The 20,298-nt window shown below is 41.2% G+C and overlaps 1 long non-coding RNA gene across 4 annotated transcripts in view; it reads left to right on the plus strand.

Moving 5' to 3' along the window:
* LOC310845444 overlaps positions 1–20,298 on the plus strand; it is a 121,739-nt gene that overhangs the window by 93,832 nt on the left and 7,609 nt on the right. For all 4 annotated transcript variants that reach the window (XR_014564738.1, XR_014564739.1, XR_014564740.1 and 1 more), the window contains exon 2: positions 9,503–9,589. This is a non-coding gene — a long non-coding RNA (uncharacterized lncRNA). The remainder of the gene's footprint in view (positions 1–9,502; positions 9,590–20,298) is intronic.

Below are 20,298 nucleotides of genomic sequence, written 5' to 3' on the forward strand. Positions count from 1 at the left end.
ATCAAGAAGAAGGGGCAGCTTAAAAACTTCACTGTGGCCTGATTCTGAAATCTATCAAGGTAATTTATTGGTATTTTGCAAAATACCAGTCTCTAGTGAAGTCTGACTCCAATGCAAAAAATAACCCACACATCAACAATAATTAATGGAGAATGATTTGCCTTTAATTGACAGATACCTTAGTGTAGATTATTGTTCCTGTGTTGATCCTGAGATGCAGCACTGATAAAGTGGTATCTATCATTGGGCCAATTATCCATTCAGCATCAATAGGCTACATGTCTATTTCTGCAAGGCCTGTCATCCAAATAACCAACTAGCCGTTAATTGATTGATCATGTTTACATCACTTTATATTAATTAAATGAAACTGGTTTCTCTTTGGAGAAAAATGTTTCTAAAGATTCCATTAAATTAAAATTTACAAACTTCTCGTAAAATTCTACCCGTATCTGTTCATAGAATTTTTTTCTGTGTTCAGTGGAGCTTACTGTCAGCAAAGTAGGTAGACGATTGCAGCCTGAAGCAAGCACTCATTTTTATTAGGAGTGGCCGTCTTAATGGCAATCTTTATCATCAACGTTCCCTACTGCAGTATTTCGCCTGTAAAACAGATTAAAACCAAGTAAAGCCAAATAATATTATTTGCAGACCCAGGTGCGGTGAAGCTGAGGGAAGGGGTACATGAGGCAAATGAAGACGAGGAGACAGATGTTGGACTATATATAATGAGGCCACAACTTCATTGATTGCAGATGCATAGGTTTGGCGTAGGGCCCCAGGGGTTCCCAAACCGGAGACCGGATTAAATTGATCAGCGGGCCGGATTAAGCCCCCTAAGTGGACTTTGCCAAAATGGACTTTGGGCATGCTATCCTATTGTCTAGTGATGTATAGAAGTGAGAGCTGGACCATAAAGAAGGCTGATCGCCGAAGAATTGATGCTTTTGAATTACGGTGCTGGAGGAGACTCTTGAGAGTCCCATGGACTGCAAGAAGATCAAACCTATCCATTCTAAAGGAAATCAGCCCTGAGTGCTCACTCGAAGGACAGATCCTGAAGCTGAGACTCCAATACTTTGGCTACCTCATGAGAAGAGAAGACTCCCTGGAAAAGACCCTGATGTTGGAAAAGATGGAGGGCACAAGGAGAAGGGGATGACAGAGGATGAGATGGTTGGACAGTGTTCTCGAAGCTACCAGCATGAGTTTGACCAAACTGCGGGAGGCAGTGGAAGACAGGAGTGCCTGGCGTGCTCTGGTCCATGGGGTCACGAAGAGTCAGACACAACTAAACAACTAAACAACAACAATCCTATTGTCTGTTCCACACGATACAGCAATCAGGCCTCAAATGTGGTGGCACTTACCTTTGGAAAGCGCTTCCATTACATATTGCATAGATGTCATCTCTGTTGTCATTTTGGTGCCTTCTGAAGACCTTCCCCTTTCAAGAAGCCTTTAAGCAGAGATATTTATCCCAGTCTGCATCTGTAGTAGAACATAGAACAACTTTTAACTGTTTTCATATGTGGAATTGTTTTTCACTAATTGGTATTGTTTTTATATATGGAATTGTTTTATATTTTGAACTGTTTGCAGTTTTTTTTTTTACATTTGCTTTATACTTATGACTTTTATCTGTTAGATATTTGTGTATTTTATCATTGTATCTTGCCCTGGGACCTTGTGGTGAAGGGCAGGTAAGAAATCTAATGAATAAATAGTTTATTGGACATTGTTATTCCTTTGAAATGATCCTTATAAAGTGAAACTGCTCGTGAAATGGGAGAGCCATTATTGGCTCTCCAACTAGCCTCTGCCCACCCCAGCGTTACTATTCAGCCCGCCATTTTGCTGCCACTGACAAAAATAGTGGGGTCTGGCTGGAGGGGTAGAGGAGAAAAACATTTGCTTGGGGGCCCCAGATGAGGCCCCTCAAACAGGGGTTTCACTACCCATAATAGATGCCAACTCCTTTTTATTTTATTTTCAAATTAATCAGGCTCAAGAATGAAGGAAGGAACTGGCTGCACTTTTGTGGCACTTTATTTATGTTCAAACAACATGCTAGGAAAGCAACGCACCTATGCAGCTTGACAGATGTCTCAAGATGCACAAAGGGAGGGAAGAAAGGAAAATATTGTGTGTGTGTGTGTGTGTGTATTTATGTAGTGGAAAAATGGTTTTATGCTTGTAGTTCTGGAAAATTGTGTTGACATTTCTCTTGTGTTTGGAGACAAATGACGGGGAGTTAGTGTCAATCTGACACGTTGTGTGAAGTCTTCTGCATGACGACTAATGTTGCCTGATTTGGAGTGATTGGCAGGCTCGACTCCCCTTGAGGAATGTAGGTCAGCAGCATTTGAGGGGCTGTGTGACAGGGGCTGTGTGCAGAAGTTCTTTGGACAATGTGCGCACCTCCACTGTTTGCCTGGCAGGTCAGGGGTGCCGTCAAATCCTTTTCTTATGGGATTATAAAATGTACTTTAGTAAATGAAACACTAAATGCATTATGTGCCGCTCTTAATCTTTCTTCGCTTGTGGAAGCCAGCAAAAGCACGGTGTGTGCATTAAGGCTTTGCGCTTCAGTTCCAGAATACAAATAGGAATAGCTCGGTTGAAAGCAGGTAAACTTGCTTTTGGTATATTGCATTCAGCTTGACCCGTGAGTCACCTAATGATTAGCAACTATTGTTAACATTAATTCTTACAGCTGCCAAATACAGGCTTGGATCCAAAATAACAGATAGTGTTTACTAGGCACAATTCCTGATCCTTTTCCTCTCTGGCCCCTCATGCTCTCTGACCCCTTGGGAGGTGCAGCTTGAGATGGTGAAGGAATTGTTGGAAATTAGTGACTCCATTATGCACAAAGGGATATGTCTTCCATTTACACAAGCCGATCTTTGGACCCAAGCCATAGAGGTGAAACCATCTTTGTGGACCATGGTATCTGATATTCTCTGAGTATTTACCAAGGGTCGTATCTCTCTACACAAAGTAGACCCACAGAAACATTGTGTGGTGGCATTACAAGTCAAGAGAGCGCTGTCAGGCAAAGAGCCCTCTGACTCTGTGAGGGAGTGTGGGCCGTTTCTAAAGTTTGAAGTAGGAATGGGGCAGAAATCTGACAACATTTAAAGCTGAACCTGCTTAATTTGCGCACTCTGACACAACCCACTGTATCACCACCTTCTTTAGAAATTTAGAAATCCACAAAAATTGTTAGGTTAGGGAAAATTGCTTTGCGGAAATGTGTATGGAGTTTTGCCTAACGTGTATATTAGGATAAATTTACGAATGTGTATATTAGGAGAAAGTCACAGTGAAATGCAGATGAATTTTCATGTGCACCTTTTTTTTAAAGCAAACTAAAGTGGAAATGTGAGTGGGGTATAATAAAATTATTATTATTATTATTAAGAGTGAAAGAAGTGAGAAACCGAGAAAACATAAGATTACATATTTGCCCATCCCTTGCTTTAAGAGCATTTTTGTTGTTGTTGTTCTTAAAATATTAGAAAAGGCCTGTGCTCATTCACAGTTGACAAGATTTCAGCAGTTCTTCAGGAAGCCCTGCCTGCCTGGAATCTGGTCAGCAAAGAACCCAATGCTGCTCTGAGCAAGCATGGGGCTTTATTACAATGTTGCGACTAAATGAAAGATCCTACATTCAATTTCTTTGGTAAGCAAACCTGCACAGCTCTGCCCCTTTTGTGACATTTTGGTCGGTCAAATAAAGGCATTGCCCTGATGTGGATTTCTGAATTGTTTTCCAGACTGGTTTTTCATGGGAGATTGCCAACCCAAATGAATTTGTGTTCCATGGAAATATTTGATGAATCATAAATGGAAAAGTTGCTTTTGGTCTTCTACATCTTCTGAAAGAAGATTATCTATCTATCTATCTATCTATCTATCTATCTATCAATCAACTATCTATCTATCTATCTATCTATCTATCTATCTATCTATCTATCATCTATCTATCTATCTAATCGTTGTGCCACTAAGCTGACACTAGTAGCTAAATCGGTTGCTGGCTTTTTGCCAGCTTCCTTCAGCTTGGAAAAAGCCGCCGTCTCGCTTGGCACAGCAGTGATGTTGTGTGCCCTGAAAGTGAGGGCCAGAGTGTATGAAGGATGATTTTGGCTTTCCAGTTTTGACAGCCTGTGCATCCTGGATATTTAATTACCAATTAATGAATGCTTTTTGTATTATTAACTTTGTGAAATGGCCTGTGATTAGAAGATGGTCCCAATTAGCCTATGGCACTCACTCTTTCCAGTTTGTCATATGCGTGTCAGCATTAAGGAATTTAATCAACCCAATGTTTAAATATGGAACTGTATTATTGTTGTTATTATTATTATTAAAAAAGAGGTGCCAGAACTCACCATGAACACCTCTGTTGTTCTCTCAGAATGGCAAAAAGGTCCCACCTGAGAGGTGCTGGAACTGAGTTGCAGAGAGTTCTGGCTGCGAAAAAAGCCCTGGTTGTTTTGTTAGAATGAGAATTAGAATTAGAATTACATAGACTGTAATAATGGTGCAGAAGAAAAAAAACAGAGTCTCTGTTCAGTAATGTTGCGGAATCTGTTGGGAAGGGATGGTCCAAAAACTCCCTAGCATCTGTGGATGTTGTTGGGTTATATCCTCCATCCTCACTATTCTGCCTGTTGGGAGTTGGCGTCCAACAAGGACAGGACATTTTAGCTATGCATGGTAAGAATCAGACACACATGCTCCCCTTCCCCTCTCTTCCACACGTCTGTTTGTCCTGTTGCTTCTCCTCAGGGAAACTCACTGTTTACCACTCAATTGGAACAAATGTCAATGTAGTTTTCTTTGCGGATTTATGTTTGCTCTGATTTGGCGACAAAGAGCAAATATTCCCGAGGAAAGTGGCAGGGTAAATGGAAAACCTCTCGGACCCTGTGCCTAGAAAATACGGGACAAACAGTAAAGCTATCAGACTCATGCTTTCTAGGCATGGGACAAGCCCTTACTTTGAATATAGTGGTACCTTGGTTCTCAAACGCCTTAGTACTCAAACAACTTGGAACCCAAACACTGAAAACCTGGAAGTAAGTGTTCCGGTTTGCAAACTTTTTTTCAGAAGCCGAACAAGCTCCATTTTGAGTGTTACATTTCTGATTTGAGTGCCACACTTCTGTTTGGAGTGTTACATTTCCGATTTGAGTGCCACACTCTGGTTTTCCATGCTTCCGTTTGGAGTGTTACGCTGAAGTCTGTCTGTTTTTGCTATTAATTTTGCATTTTTGTGGCTCCCTTTTTTTCTTTTTGTGTCTGTGTGGAACCCAGTTCAGCCACTGATTGTTTGATTGTGTGACTGCAGTTTATTGCTTTCATTTTATGGATCGATGGTCTCGTTAGATACTAAAATTCATGTTAAATTGCTGTTTTAAGGGTTGTTTTTAAAAGTCTGGAACGTATTAATCTATTTTGCAACGCTTTGGTTTTGGAACAGACTTCAGAACAGATTAAGTGTGAGAACCAAGGTACCACTGTACAAGCTTCCCTTTCCTCTTACAAAAAACAAACCAGAGTTTATTAACTCTTGGGGCTAAGGCGAAGGACGGAAGGATGATTATTTTAAATAAATAAATAATCCTTAGGATAAATATTCCCACTCGAGGCAGAGCGTGAGAGTTGCATTGTGAACGTAATTCAACAATTATTAGAAAAATGCAGGTGCATTAAGGTTCTCAATATAGATTTATGACCAGGTAAGAAGAGTTCACCTGGTTTTCAGAAAAGGTCTAGGAATGTATAGATGTTTATAATGCATTTTCATGAGTTGCCTTGAAATAAGAAATAGCAAGTTGGGTAGCAGTATCAGTCTTCCCATAGGTTACAAAGCTGTATGGGTGTATAATTGTGCAGTGGTACCTCGGGTTACAAACGCTTCGGGTTCGAACTCCGCTAACCTGGAAGTAGTTACCTCAGGTTGCAAAGTTTGCCCCAGGATGAGAACGAAAATCGCGTGCTGGCAGTACGGTGGCAGTGGGAGACTCCATTAGCAAAAGCACGTCTCAGGTTAAGACTGATTTCAGGTTAAGAATGGACCTCCAGAACGAATTAAGTTTGTAACCCGAGGTACCACTATAGCTTTAAATATTGAAGTCAGGTTTCAAAACTGCTTCAGTGGGTGTACTGATTTAGCATTTTCTCCTCTGAAAACCAGTCAAATTAAGAGACTATCCTGTGTATGCTGAACTTCATTTATCTATTAGAGATGGTGTTTGGAGGAGGGAGGTTCCAGGGTAAAATAACAATATTTTCTGTTGTGTATTTTTTAAAAGGATAGCATAGCCATTGTATTCTTTCTCCTCATCTCTTTTTGTGTAACTTCCATTATGACATCAATCTTTTGGGAGCAAAATCTGTCAAAGACGAGCTTTCAAAAGCACCACAGGAAGAAAACATCCACAGGTTTTGTTCAAAACATCTTGTTTCTTGTGGCTCACGAGAGAATTGTCAAACGGTTCTGCAACAGTCTGACAATATCAAGAAAGAAGTATTTAATCAGAAAACCAGCTGATGAGACTCTACAGGATTTCTGAAAGCTTCAGTGATTTGTTATGTCTTTGCTTGAGGGAGGGGGGGCTCAGTTTGACAGTAGCACTGCTGCATTACAGAATAACTCAAATTGTGTTGCAAACTGGGTTGTTAGAACAAGTTCAATGTCTTGTGCTCCTAAGGCCTCTTTCTCTTTCTCTCTCATAATGGAGCGGTGGTAAATTTTGAAGCAGAGAAGTTCACAATGACAGCCACCCTTGCCCCAAGGAAAGCTAAAAAATGAAGCTATCATACCCAGCTGATTAGGGTATGCAGGTAAAGGATGTTGTAGGGGTTAAAGCGTTGGCATTTAGCTATAGGGACCTAGGTTCATGTCTCTAATGAGCTGTGTGGTATGACCACAATCACCACCACCATCATCAAACCTTTTATTGGCATCACATACAAACATCCAAAACAAATCAATACAGAATTGCCATTTCCCCAGTGGCACAAAACATTTGCTAAAAGAAAGCAGGCAGAGCAGTCTAGACCGCTTGATTCTGACTGCATGGGTTCAACTTTAAAATCACATTGGGCTTTAGCACTCTGTTGAAATGCAAAGTTTAGGTTTTAATTAGAAATGCAAACCATCTTGCACACACGTGTAGCTATTCAAGCTGCAAGCATGAAGCCGAACCCCATCAAAGGAAATAACTATCCAACTGCTGCTTGATTTCATTTTCTGCAACTCCCTACATTTTAATATGTCACAAATGATTGTAAAACTTGAAAGCCTTGTTTTCACCTCATTCACTTGTTGGACCACAGAGGTATGTCAGATGATGTAATTGCTGGTGATGCACCAGCAGATGATGTGATCTTGTTTCTGTCTCCCCCTTTCTGCTCTACTATACCGCTGTGTGTATAATTTGTTTGTTCATTCATTCATTTGTTCTGTCTGTCTGTCTGTCTGTCTGTCTGTCTGTCTGTCTGTCTCTCTCTCTCTCTCTCTCTCTCTCTCTCTCACACACACACACACACACACACATGAATGAGAGTGCTGCATTAGAGTTGCTTTCTGTTGGTGTCTCACTTGGCTGCCCTGTAGTTGTGTGTAAACATGGTACCCACATGGGTGGACTAATCATGTGGAGCTTCCCCCAATCAGCTCATAGCTTAATTTGCAGGGCGCCCATTGTACAGAAAAGATCTACGTGACTTGTCCTTGTCCATGTGGCTTTTGTGTTGATGTTCTTGTTTCAGCTTGCGTTTGATTGTAATTTCGTGGGGTTTTCTTTCCCTCTTGTTTTGCAAGCCACTTCAAAAGCTTTTTTTTGTTTTGTTTTTATAACTGCAAATATATTTGACTGGGAATATAAATGTAAGTAGTTGATAATTCATACCTGGTTGATAATTCATATGGTTGACACACAGTCGCCTATTTCAGACTTCCCATCATTATTCCTTCTATTTTGAGTGTTGAGGTTGTGAGTGCTGTTGTGTGTCAGCCCAAAATGGCACCAGCCATACACAAGAGTGAGGAATCGGGAGAAGGGATGGAACAAACAAACAAACAGAGACAGAAACAGGGAGACAAGGGGAGTCAGAAGTTTGTTCTCTCCTCTTTATGGCAGGGACAAGTGAACTAATAGCTGTTGTTGTTGTTTAGTCGTTTTGTCGTGTCCGACTCTTCATGACCCCATGGACCAGAGCACTCCAGGCACTCCTGTCTTCCATTGCCTCTCGCAGTTTGGTAAAACTCATGTTAGTAGCTTTGAGAACACTGTCCAACCATCTCATCCTCTGTCATCCCCTTCTCCTTGTGCCCTCAATCTTTCCCAACATCAGGGTTCTTTCCAGGGAGGTAACAAATAGATGAGGATATAGTGCAAGGATGTGGCCATCTAGCTATTGTAGTACTGAAGGGACATTACATGTCAAGAATCTGGGATATTGTGGTGGCATGATCATTGTTGTTTATCTGGCAACCATTTTGTACAATTTGCTCCATTGGTTTTCAGTGGACAATCCACCAGAAGTGAAACTCCATAAGAAATCATGGTGTCTGTTTACATTTAGCAGTTCTACGCCACCCACTTTTTAAAAAATATATTATTATTTTTTGCCTTGGTGATAGAAACATCATGTGCTCTGACAGCTTTTTCGCAGCTGTGGGAATAGAATTCACAGTTGACTGCAAGCATTTCATTTCATAAAAAGAGTTAATTAAGCAACTTGCATGGGTGACCCTTTCATTATCAGCTTGTGTCGTTATCGTGCCTCTCCTGAAGGATCCTTCAGTTTTTCATCAACAAATTGAGACTCCTACCCTTCTGCACTGCAAATATTTTTGTCGTTTCTGAAGGCAAGTTTTCTAATATGATTTGTCAGTCATTCCAAAATTATTGATCAATTTTTACTCAGCAACTCGATGGTAACTGTTTTTCATCAAGCTGTTTATATGTATATATTTGAACAGATTGATTCTTTAAAAATAGTGTTGCTGTTTTCTGCTGTCTTCTGACCTGATGTCTGTAATATGACTTAATTTAATTGTCACTTATATGAATCTTGGGGGGGAAATAGTTTGCTATATATCAGGCCACAAGAGAGAGATATTTGGAAAATATTCATTTCATGAATTTTTAGGTCTGGAGTTGGGAACTTCTGGCTGTTGGCCTAAGTAGGCTGGCTAGGCATCGCCATTAGGCCTGCAAGGCCATTTCAGCTAAGCCATGCCCAGCTGCCCGAAAACCTGGCTCAGCTCAAATGGAGTTTGCAGGCACCACCAACCAACTGACTGTTTAAAGTGCTTTCCAGTGGGCATTGCAACACCTGCCCAATAGCTGATGGTTGGGTCCTGTGAAGCCCCTTGCAGAGCATCCTACAAGATCAAACAGTCTAGATTTTAGACCATAAACACGTAGATTAAGCATGCCAATTCAGCATGTTTCACTTGTGTGGTTTCTTTCAGGTGCATCAACCTTCCCCTAACCCAGAGATAGCAAGGGGATGTTAAGAGACCTGTCTTCCAACCTGCCAAGAGAAACGGCGTTGCCAGGTAAACCTCACTTCCCTTCTCCAAGAGCAGACGTGTGTTGCAAAATAGGCATTTGGTCTCCCACGTGCTGCTGCTTAAGTAAAGCCAGTCCCACCATCGCCACAGAATTACAGATGCTAAAGTCAAATGGCAACCACTGTGGTGGTTATTCAATGAGCCACTCTAGGCATGCCCAGTGCTTTTCTCTTTTGATTCTTTAAACCAGCAGACCTGTTTATTATGTCAGAAATTTCTTATTAAATTAGTTTTAAAAAGCTGATTGTTATGTAGCATGGGCGGCTTCTCAAGAAACACAAGGAAGGGTGAAGAGAAGCTCTCCCAAATGCACAGCTTTAAATCAACAGGGTAGCCTGCTTCTGCCGCCTCCAGTTCTCAAAAGACAGCCAACCCCTCCCAGTCCCAGCCCCCCCCCATACACTATTCTTTCCCATTCCTTCCATTAAGTTGGTGATATGAACAGCAGCAAAAGTGTGTGAGGGAAATAGAAGAGAGACTTTCCACCCGCCTTCCTTTCTGTCACATCACCATGTAGGCACATAGGGTTGAATCTGACAACCATTGTACAAGTGGAACAACTTCTGCTCATGAGACAGAATTTCCCATGCCTCTTCTCCCTCTGTGTGCCCCCTTCACCTCATATCAGATCCTGAGGGTTGGAGGAACCTCCATACAGCTTGGGGGGGGGCCTAGAAGGGTTAAATTCCATTGTGTAAGTGGATGTTTCTCTACTTGTTCAATGACTTCATAGGATACAGCTATTAGCATTTGTAAAGTCCTGGTCTTGAGGGGCTGACCATCTAAAAAAACATCCCTTTCAATTCGTTACATGTTCAGACATGAGGAGTTAATGTATTATACATAGTATTTTGGGGCATTAGTATATTTGGCGCTTTTTTCAGTAAGAAGAATGGAGCACAATTTAAGTTTCCATACCAGCACTTTCTTTTCTGTCTGCAATCATGCAGAGTTACCTTGCCATTTTGGAAGGGTGTTGAAGCGTGCCTAATTTCACAGATTGTGCCCCTAGGCCCGTAGCATCCCTGTGTCTAACAAACATAATTTATGTGGAATTGATTTAGCTTGACCTGTTTTGAGATGCAAATGCGCTTGTACCTAATTTCCTAAGATGTCTGTTTTGTGCACTGTTGTGGAAGATGTAAACATTCAGCACATATATGTATGAGACGAGAAATTAAATGGGATGAAATACTAGAATTGTTAGCAAAAAAAGAAAGAGGGGTGGGGCTCCATTTTTAATGCAGTGTTTTCTATAAAGCATAAATGTAGAGAGAGGATGATTAAGATTATCAGTCATGAGTGCATTCATGAAAATATTGCAGTATCCATAAACAGCAATTTTTCATTTAAGTCTTTAATTTGGGACCGGTTTCAAGTTCATATTGTGCTATCAGTTTCATAATTTTTTACCTGGCTATATTTTGCGAATCATGATGTGTGCTGGGGATGGGCAATAAATTGTCCACAACCGGTTTCAAGTCCATATCGTGATATCAGTTTCATAATTTTTGAAGTGTGTGTGCACGCACGCACACGCTATGTAAAAATATTTTTACATAGGTTTTTGCTTTGCTTTGTATTAATTGGAAAGGCTTTCAAGGTGGTAGGTGGAAAGTGTTGTTATTTTTCAAATTTTTAGTTGCTTGCCACAAAAGGAGTCTCCAGGTGACATACAAAATTCTTTGAGTATGACACATAACAAAACCAGCCAAAAGAACAATACCTTACACTTAAAGCCATTTAAAACTTATAAAGCAGATTCCATAAAACAGCAGCAAAAACTTTAGCATAATATAAGCTTTTTCACAAGCACCATAATGTCACAAGGCAGCATCATTTGAGATTCCTCTTGTAGCCTAACATGTTAAAGCACATTCTGCCACTAAAGAGGGTTGGTGAGGGAAGCCCCGTTCTGTGCCCAATAAGCATGGGACACCTTTGCCCAGTGGCACTGTGCCCATAGATTGCAGCAAAATACTGGGCATGGTTTTGCCCAGTGTCTTCGCTGTGTGATTGGCTCATGGGAAAAAACTGCCTCATGAGCGCTTGCTGAAGAGGGGAGAGGAAAGCCTATACAGTGGTACCTCTAGTTACAAACTTAATTCGTTCTGGAGCTCCGTTCTTAACTGTTCTTAACTAGAGGCGTGCTTTCGCTAATGGGGCCTCTTGCTGCCGCTGTGCCACCGGCACACAATTTTCGTTCTCATCCTGGGGCAGAATTCTCAACACGAGGTAGGTAACTCTTCCAAGTTAGCGGAGTTTGTAACCTGAATCGTTTGTAACCTAAGGTGTTTGTAACTCAAGGTACCACTGTATAAGGCTACTTCCCCTGGAGCTCACAGCCATTTTGCTTTGAGAGCTTTCTGCCTGCCCACCCTTGGGTTAGAGCCTTCACTGAGCAATTTTGGGTCACTGGTTGACAGGGTCAGAAAGGATTCTCTCTCTCTCTCTCTCTCTCTCTCTCTCTCTCTCTCTCTCCCTGATTAGCACTTGGTTGGGTTGCCCCACACCCAGCCTTTCCCTCAGTGAAATTATGGTTTACCTTTGTTAGGCGGAAGAACATTGTTTGTATGAGGGTGGAAATGGCATTGGTCAGGATCAACATAGTATGGGGGGGACATAAGGGGCCTGAGGGGAGCATTGACCACAGCATAAGGGGCCTGAGGGGAGCATTGACCACAGCAAAACCTAAGCATGAGGGTCATGAGGGTTGGAATCTGCCCCCTGGTCCCCCAGTGACACCTTGCTTGCTTGGCTTGCATCACTGCAAGGTTCAACACTGGCTGACTCCTGCCATACAGGTTTGGAGCGATCCAAAACCAGCAGATCCATTCCATCAACATGGGGTTTGTGGAATGATGAACTGATCCTGGGACCCAGTGCCGTGCCAACACTTGCCCTGCCCACTGCTGTCAATAAAGATTTGGCCTGGTTTTATCCCATCGCCATTGTACAGTCTGGTTCTTTTGCTGCTCTCATGGGTCACATAATGTGCCTGCCTGGGCAAAGAGAAAATCAGAAGCAGGCTATTGATTGGGCTTCATCCAGCCTATTGCTGACTTCCAGATACTGGCTCATCATTTTTACCTCTTTCCAGGCAGCTGGCAAAGAGGCATTAATCACCTTTGCTCCCAGAAGGTCCAGCCCACTGAGCTAGATGCTATCAGCCATGAAGGGCTGAGCAAACATTCGATCGGTCATTCCCCTCCAGGCGTTTCGTCCACACATTCAAGCTGTGATACCCAAAACTTGTCCTGCAAGACAGGACCAGATGGTGCTCCAGACACACTCATTAACTGAAATAAAATTGGCGGCATCCAAGGCAAGGTGGACGAAACTGGTTTTATTCTCTGAATGTCTTGAGAACATGTCATGGCATGCTTCTGAGAGCTCTCATACCACCACCACCCCTTTGGCCAGCCCCAGCTGGAATAGGCCCTGCTCTGCTGGCTGGACCTTCTAAAGATGCAATGGTAGTGAAGAAGTATCCTTTCTTTGTAGCCGTCATTGCCAGGGAATAGGCATGATATTGTGGGAGTCTGGTGAGTCACACGTTTGCTATCGCCCCCTCAGGTTTACCTGTTCTGAGGATATTTGTGTAATTGTATTCAGCGCTTGATTTTACTTTTTCCACGGCAGGCCTGAAAAATCGGGGCAGTTAGAGTTTATAATGACAAGGTTTTGACTAAAATTTACTGTATTACAAACAACAAAAAGTCTTGTTGCACCTGAAAGACTAAGAAATTGATTATGACTTAAGCTCTCATGAACTACAGTCTATTTCATCAGATGCATAAAAAGGTTATGAAGTGGACTGTAGTTCGGGAAAGCTTGTGCTGTAATAAATTTGTTGATCTTTTAAGGTGCCACAATACTTTTTTTTTTTTTTTGCTGTTTCTTATATAATGTGTTTTAGTAGTCACCTGTTGCAGCAAACACAGCTACCCCCTCTGGTCATTTTATTATGTACATTGGTATGAAAACTAAATATTAAAGCAATAACATTTCAAGCAGCTTACTCAAAATGCAGAATTATCATAATTCCCCTTCAGCAATGTGACATAGCTCTGTCAATAAAATATGACACATTAGAATGGCTGTCACTGAATTTGAAAGGCAAGGCTGGTTTGAAGGTTTGCAATTCAGGAATCGCATTGTCTGTCCCCCAGCCCTCACTCAGACAAGCTGTAAAACTCTTTTTTTTCTTGAGGAAATGACCAAACTACCATACTTTGAAACTGCCCTACAAACTCACACTGGTAATTCCAGTCAATTTAATTATAATATAATAATAATTTATTATTTATACCCTGTCCCCAGCCACTCTGGGCGGCTTCCAACAAAATATTAAAATACAATAGTCTGTCAAACATTAAATGCTTCCCTAAACAGGGCTGCCTTCAGATGTCTTCTAAAGGTCTGGTAGTTGTTTTTGTTTGGTTCATTTCCCTCATGCATGCATTGTGGGGATTTTTTTTATATAGTTTTTATTTAATGTGCTGTACTGTAATCTCATTTCTTCCTTTTCTGCTCTATGTGGCTAAGCTGAACAAAGAGAAATTCAGACCTTCCAAGTTGTCCCTATTTTCCAGGGACAGTCCTGGATTTACAGAAGCCATCCCGGTTTTTCTTAGGACGTCAGATAAATGTTGAAGGGTATGGTAGGACATCCCTATTTTCAGTGAAGAAATGTTGGAGGGTATGGAGTTATGCGACCCCCCAAGCCAAGGAAATAAGTAATGATAGAACTTTTAGAAGACATCTGAAGTCAGCCCTGTATAGGGAAGGTTTTTTCCCCCCCAATGTTTAATGTTTTGTTATGTTTTTATATATGGTGAAAGTTGTCCAGAGTGACAGGGGCAATCCAGTCCGATGGGCGGGGTATAAATAATAAAAATGTTGTTGTTGTTGTTGTTGTTGTGGAATAGGACATCCCTATTTTTATAGGAGAAATGTTGGAAGGTATGGTAATCTCATACGATGGAAGACTAGGCGAATACTGGGTCCTTCAGGCTATCCTACACACCATATCCCACTATAGGCTACTAGATAAACGGGTAAAGGTACCAAGAACTGACTTAGTTGGTCTTTAAGGTGCTACTGGAAGGAATTTTTTTTGTTTTGACTATGGCAGACCAACACGGCTACCTATCTGTAACTGGGTAAAGGTAAAGGGACCCCTGACCGTTAGGTCCAGTCGTGGAAGACTCTGGGGTTGCGGCGCTCATCTCACTTTACTGGCCGAGGGAGCCAGCGTACAGTTTCCGGGTCATGTGACCAGCATGACTAAGCCGCTTCTGGCAAACCAGAGCAGCACACGGAAACACCATTTACCTTCCTTCCAGAGCGGTACCTATTTATCTACTTGCACTTTTACATGCTTTTGAACTGCTAGGTTGGCAGGAGCTGGGACCGAGCAACGGGAGCTCACCCTGTTGTGGGTATTTGAACTGCTGACCTTCTGATTGGCAAGCCCTAGGCTCTGTGGTTTAGACCACAGCGCCACCCGCATGCCTAGATAAATGGTACCATTTTCCAAAGCCTGTTTCAACTGCCATCTCCACCAATCTTTATTTCTCTACCAAGCCACAACATCATTCCCTCTGGACACCCTGTTCTTCTTTCCAACAGACTCTGCATTAAGTTCTGTTACCTTTCTGCTTAGCTCTCTGTTGACAGCATCACCAATAGCAACAGGACCAGCAGTATTCTAGAAGCCAGGAGACTTAACTGACTCCTACCTTTGGCACTAGTGATGGCAGGGCTGTTTTGAGATGGTGGAGACTGGGGCATGAGATGCTTGACTGATCAGTTTGCTGCAACAACTCTGATTAACCCCTGAGAACAAATGTGTGACTGTGAAGGTGCTGCTTTTAGTATCCTTTTTTAAAAAAACCATCAGCCATGTTGCTTACATTTGATAGGGCATAATCTTTCCTGGAGGAGCTTATGATTTACCATGTTCTAAGATTAACCTGTTGCTAATTATCAAAGGCAGTGCTTTTTTCTGGGGGGATACAGGGGCACACATACCCCTAAGCAGTTTGTGAATCTAAGTTTGGCCTCATTGAGGGGCAGTATTTAAATATTAGGAAAATGGGAGCATCTCAAAACATTTCTTTTTTAGAAAAAAAGCACTGATTAAAGGTATTTGTCATAGTTCTGCGAGTGCTCATTCAGGTAGAGAATTTGCACCCCAAGGGTCTTTCTGTATGAAATCTCCTGTAACTTAGGGATTTTCTGATATAACAAGTTGGAAGAAAGGCAGCTGATTTGCGTTGTTTTTCTGACCCATATTTGTTTCACATGGGCCCATGTCTCATCCAGCTTCCACATTAATTTGCCATTCCCTCCCCCCATTTTTTAAAAAAAATCATATTAAACATGTATTTTTTCACAAAACAGTCATTTCTAAAATTATGTTCCCTCAAATGTGCATTTCTACTGTTTCCTCCATGTATGTGTCCTAAAGTACATATTTTTATACAAAGTTTGGTATGTTTTTTAAGCCAAGAACTGCAACCCAAAAATTAGAGAAGCAGAACATCTGATGAACTTTTGCCTTCCAATCTGCACTTTGTTCCAGGAGGTGCAGGTCAGATCAGCCTTGACCAGAATATGCAAAGAACAAATTTCTCAAGTGTTTCTTGTGTGACTTTTTTCCATGGTAACTTCCTCAGCTTCCATTCTTCATTTCAGGTTAACTCCCATAGCTGATTACTGAAAGGGAATATGATCATTTTCTTATCTTTCTATGATCGTTCTACTCCCATGGCTACATTCATTTTTTAAAAAATTAAATTATTAGTTGCTTCAGAGAGATTTGTGAGAGATTTCACTATCTTTAACAACAGTTTTGTTCTCTTAATTCCATAGTATTGCATCTGGTCTATTGTATCATATTGTTTTTATCAGTTTACAGCAAAATTATCCCAAGTATAAGGTGTAATTGCTCTTCCCAAGAACTGGGTAGGGACTGACTTGATTTGTAGAAAGGCAGCAGTTCTCAAATGATTAGTTGATGCAGCCTACCCAGCTCTTAGCGAAACATTTTTGCAGACTGATTGCCTTTGGCAAAATGTTTTGTATTGGATAGGACAGAGAAGCTGGTGATTACATGTTCTATTGTTTCTGATTTGTCATTGCGTTTTCTACAACCATCTGTATCTGTGGTCTTTTTTTCTTTTCTTTTTTCCCTTACTAACAAAATGCAGCGCTAACAAGTGAGTGTGTCTGTGGCGGGAGATTGCAAGAGGCCTGGGTGTGTTTCATTTATGCACGCATGCATATGTAGTGCATCTCTGTGTGATTTATGTCTGGTTATAATAGTACCCTGTTCAAGAAAATGTGTTTTGTTACAATGAGACAGTTCCAGCCTGGCGTTCCTGGCTTATTAAAGCCTTAAGCCTGGAATGAATGTCAGCCCCACATGCTCCCTCCTCTCTCACATTTGCTTTGGCACTTCAGTCTGGGTCATGTTGCACAAAACATGGAACTATGGGAGCCAGTGTGATGTAGTGGTTAAGAGCGGTAGTCTTGTAATCTGGGGAACCGGGTTCGTGTCTCAGCTCCTCCACATGCAGCTGCTGGGTGACCTTGGGCCAGTCACACTTCTCTGAAGTCTCTCAGCCCCACTCACCTCACAGAGTGTTTGTTGTGGGGGAGGAAGGGAAAGGAGAATGTTAGCCACTTTGAGACTCCTTCGGGTAGCGATAAAGCGGGATATCATATCCAAACTCTTCTTCTTCTTCTTCTGACCACAGTTATCCTGAGTAGTTTTGATGGGGGTTGTAGTCTGTCTTCTTTAAATGAAAAGTGGTTGTCTCTCATGGACTATTAAAAAATAAAATAAAATATTACAGTCAAATGAAATCCCAGGTAGGATTCGAGATAAAAGCAGCAGAAGAAAAATAATAAAATAATTGTAACAGAGAAACCTTTTGCAATAGATAAAGGTCTTTTTTCAGCAAGAACTCACAGGAACTCAGTTCTGGCACCTCACAAGCGGGCACCACTGCCATTCTAAGAGAATGTTCATGGTGAGTTCCAGCACCTCCCGTTCTAGAAAAATAGTGCTGGATAAAGGTATAACATAATAGGAAAGGTTTGAGTAAAAACACTTTGTAGGCGAGGGTGGGCAGTCAGTTTATGAAACAATGTAATTGTGTGATTTGAAGTTTATTGTGGGAATGTTCAATAATATACAAAAAGTGGCATATAAATTCTAATCCTCTTCATCATCCTCCAACAACATTTAGAGAGTCACAGGTTTCCTCATCCTTGCTGCAGAGGATATGTCTGAACTTCTGCATAAGCCATTGGTGTTTATCTCACTCTGATGTGCTATATGGATTTCCTTTGCTATAGTGTGTTTGTGAAATTCAGCATGATTTTTCTTTCATAACTTCTACACACAGTGCCAAAGCTGCAGATTGCCGGGGTCATTATCTCAACTTTCCTTTCACAATCTGCTGGTCTCCTCAATGTTCTTATGCAATGGTATTTGTCTATTTCTTACATTTATTTTTGTGGATGTAATGCATATTCTTACATTCTGATGGGTTTTCATTTGTATTTGTCATTGAACTTATTGAAGAACTTTGTGCATATCTATGGCTCCTTGTAGCATTTAATACAGGATTTTGATGTGTTCTGTCCTGGAATCTATTATTTTTACCGCCTGTCTCTGTTCAATTCTTCTTTCAAAATGCCATGTTCACAAGTACCAGCCATTTTGGATCATTTGGCAACAAAATGTTTGGTGTCTCTGTAGATTCTTGCTTCTATCATGCTTGCTAATACATCACATTCTTTGTTGGTTCAAAATGCATTTTGTTTTATTTCTAATAATTAGGAGGGATCTTCCATTTCTTGTATCTCAGGTAGAAGCAGTGTTGCAGTACTTACTTATTTTTGTTCTTTTTCATTCAATTCTGTGGCAATTTTAAAAGTTTCCCATTGTCCCCTTTATTGTATGCCAGAGGCCTAAGAAATGGAATCTGTCTGGTTCCCATTGCAAACTATTTGCTTCTCTTGCCATTGATGCTGCTTTGATCCTTTGTCTTCAAAATGACACTTTCTTTCTGGCACCATGTTTAAATAGTGCCTTCATTATTCAAGAGAACACAGAGACTTTGTTAAACTGATTCACATCTGTATTGAATATGCAACAGAAAATGTTTTCTGGGTAGTGGGCTACTGCTTTGACTCCTTCAGTTGAATGACATATGACCTCTTTGAGTACATACAGGTCAGGTAGGATCTTTGCTGCAGCTCCCACTGTTGGATGGAGAGATGGTTGATCATATGAGTACACTGTAGTCATCAATAGGATCTGGGGTGAAGGCTTATAAGGAAGATTGGAAAATATTTGTCATTATTTTAAAAGTCAGTGTAAACAGGTAAATACTTTAGCAAGTTTAGAGTAGATTCAGCAGTATATGGTAAATTGAGGCAAAAAGAAGAAGAGGGGGAAAGTTATGGAATATTTAGAATATGTGGAGTAGAGGGGAAACTGAAGAAACCATGGAAGGAGGGGAAGGGAAGTCGAGACTATTGAATTGTTTAGATGGTTATTGTATGTAACAGAAAAGCAAATAAAATTACCGGTATATAGGATCTGGGGCGAAGGGTAGATTTTACCTTTTCTGTGAGAGTATCACCAAGTGCTTTCTCTGTTATGTGAATGCTCACTATTTACTTCTTACAGAGGTGCATTCTGGGCACTGTTGAAGGAAAAAGACTGGGCAGGTTTAGCCCCTTCACAGTTGTATCTCAAGTTGCAGCCTGTTTACTTTGCCCCGTAGAGTCTGATCTTCATAGCCTTGCTCTCTTTTGTAACTAACCCCATATTTAGAGTCTGTGGTTAATGCTACTGTGCAACTAACAGAACAATGAAACTTGTTAGAGCAAGATGCACACAAAGGTGCATATCAGCAGTAGCCAAGGTGGTGCCAACCAGATGTTGCTAGACTGCAACTCCCCTAATCCCTGACCATTGTCCCTGCTGACCAGGGCTGATGGAACCTGTGGTCTACAACATTTGGAGGGCACCATGTTGGAAACTTCTACTGAATATTGACTTCTTTTATAATTATTGGTAGCAGTTAACAGACCTTGGATAGCACTGATAAAACCTTTGGTTTCTACTTTGAGGAGAAAGGTTTTTATCTCTTAACCAGTTTATGGCTAATGAGTTGTTTTGAAAGAAGCAAGAGATTCTAATCTGCAAAAGTGAGGATTCTGAGGAATGGTTTAGTAGCTGTGTTGAAGGCCGTGTTTATCTATTAATAGAGTTGGGTCCAGAGTGTCAGGGAGAAAATTCACACACTGAATCTTTCCTTTTATCAGGGAACAATGTTGGGGATGAAGATTACAAATGAAGCAGGAAGCAGACAGGACTGTCATTACTAAAACTCTTTTAATTACCTTCATTTCAAGTCTTACTTGTACCAAGATTTAAACTCGTTTATCTCTCGCGATAGCAATTGCCATAAGATACAATATGGAGAAAATAGAGGGAGAAACCTTTTTGCCTTTTCATTTAGTTTTAATTGAAAGGGAAAAGGCAAGTGCTTTCAGCACTGCCTCTTGCGCTGCCACTGCTCTGCTGTTTCTTGTTTCTCCACACTGCCATTTTGAAATTACTCACTACTGGCTCAGGCCTGGGGTCATTATAAAAGACCCTACTC

Source organism: Podarcis gaigeae (genome assembly GCF_964106915.1).
Source record: "Podarcis gaigeae genome assembly, chromosome: 5".
Classification (NCBI taxonomy): domain Eukaryota; kingdom Metazoa; phylum Chordata; class Lepidosauria; order Squamata; family Lacertidae; genus Podarcis; species Podarcis gaigeae.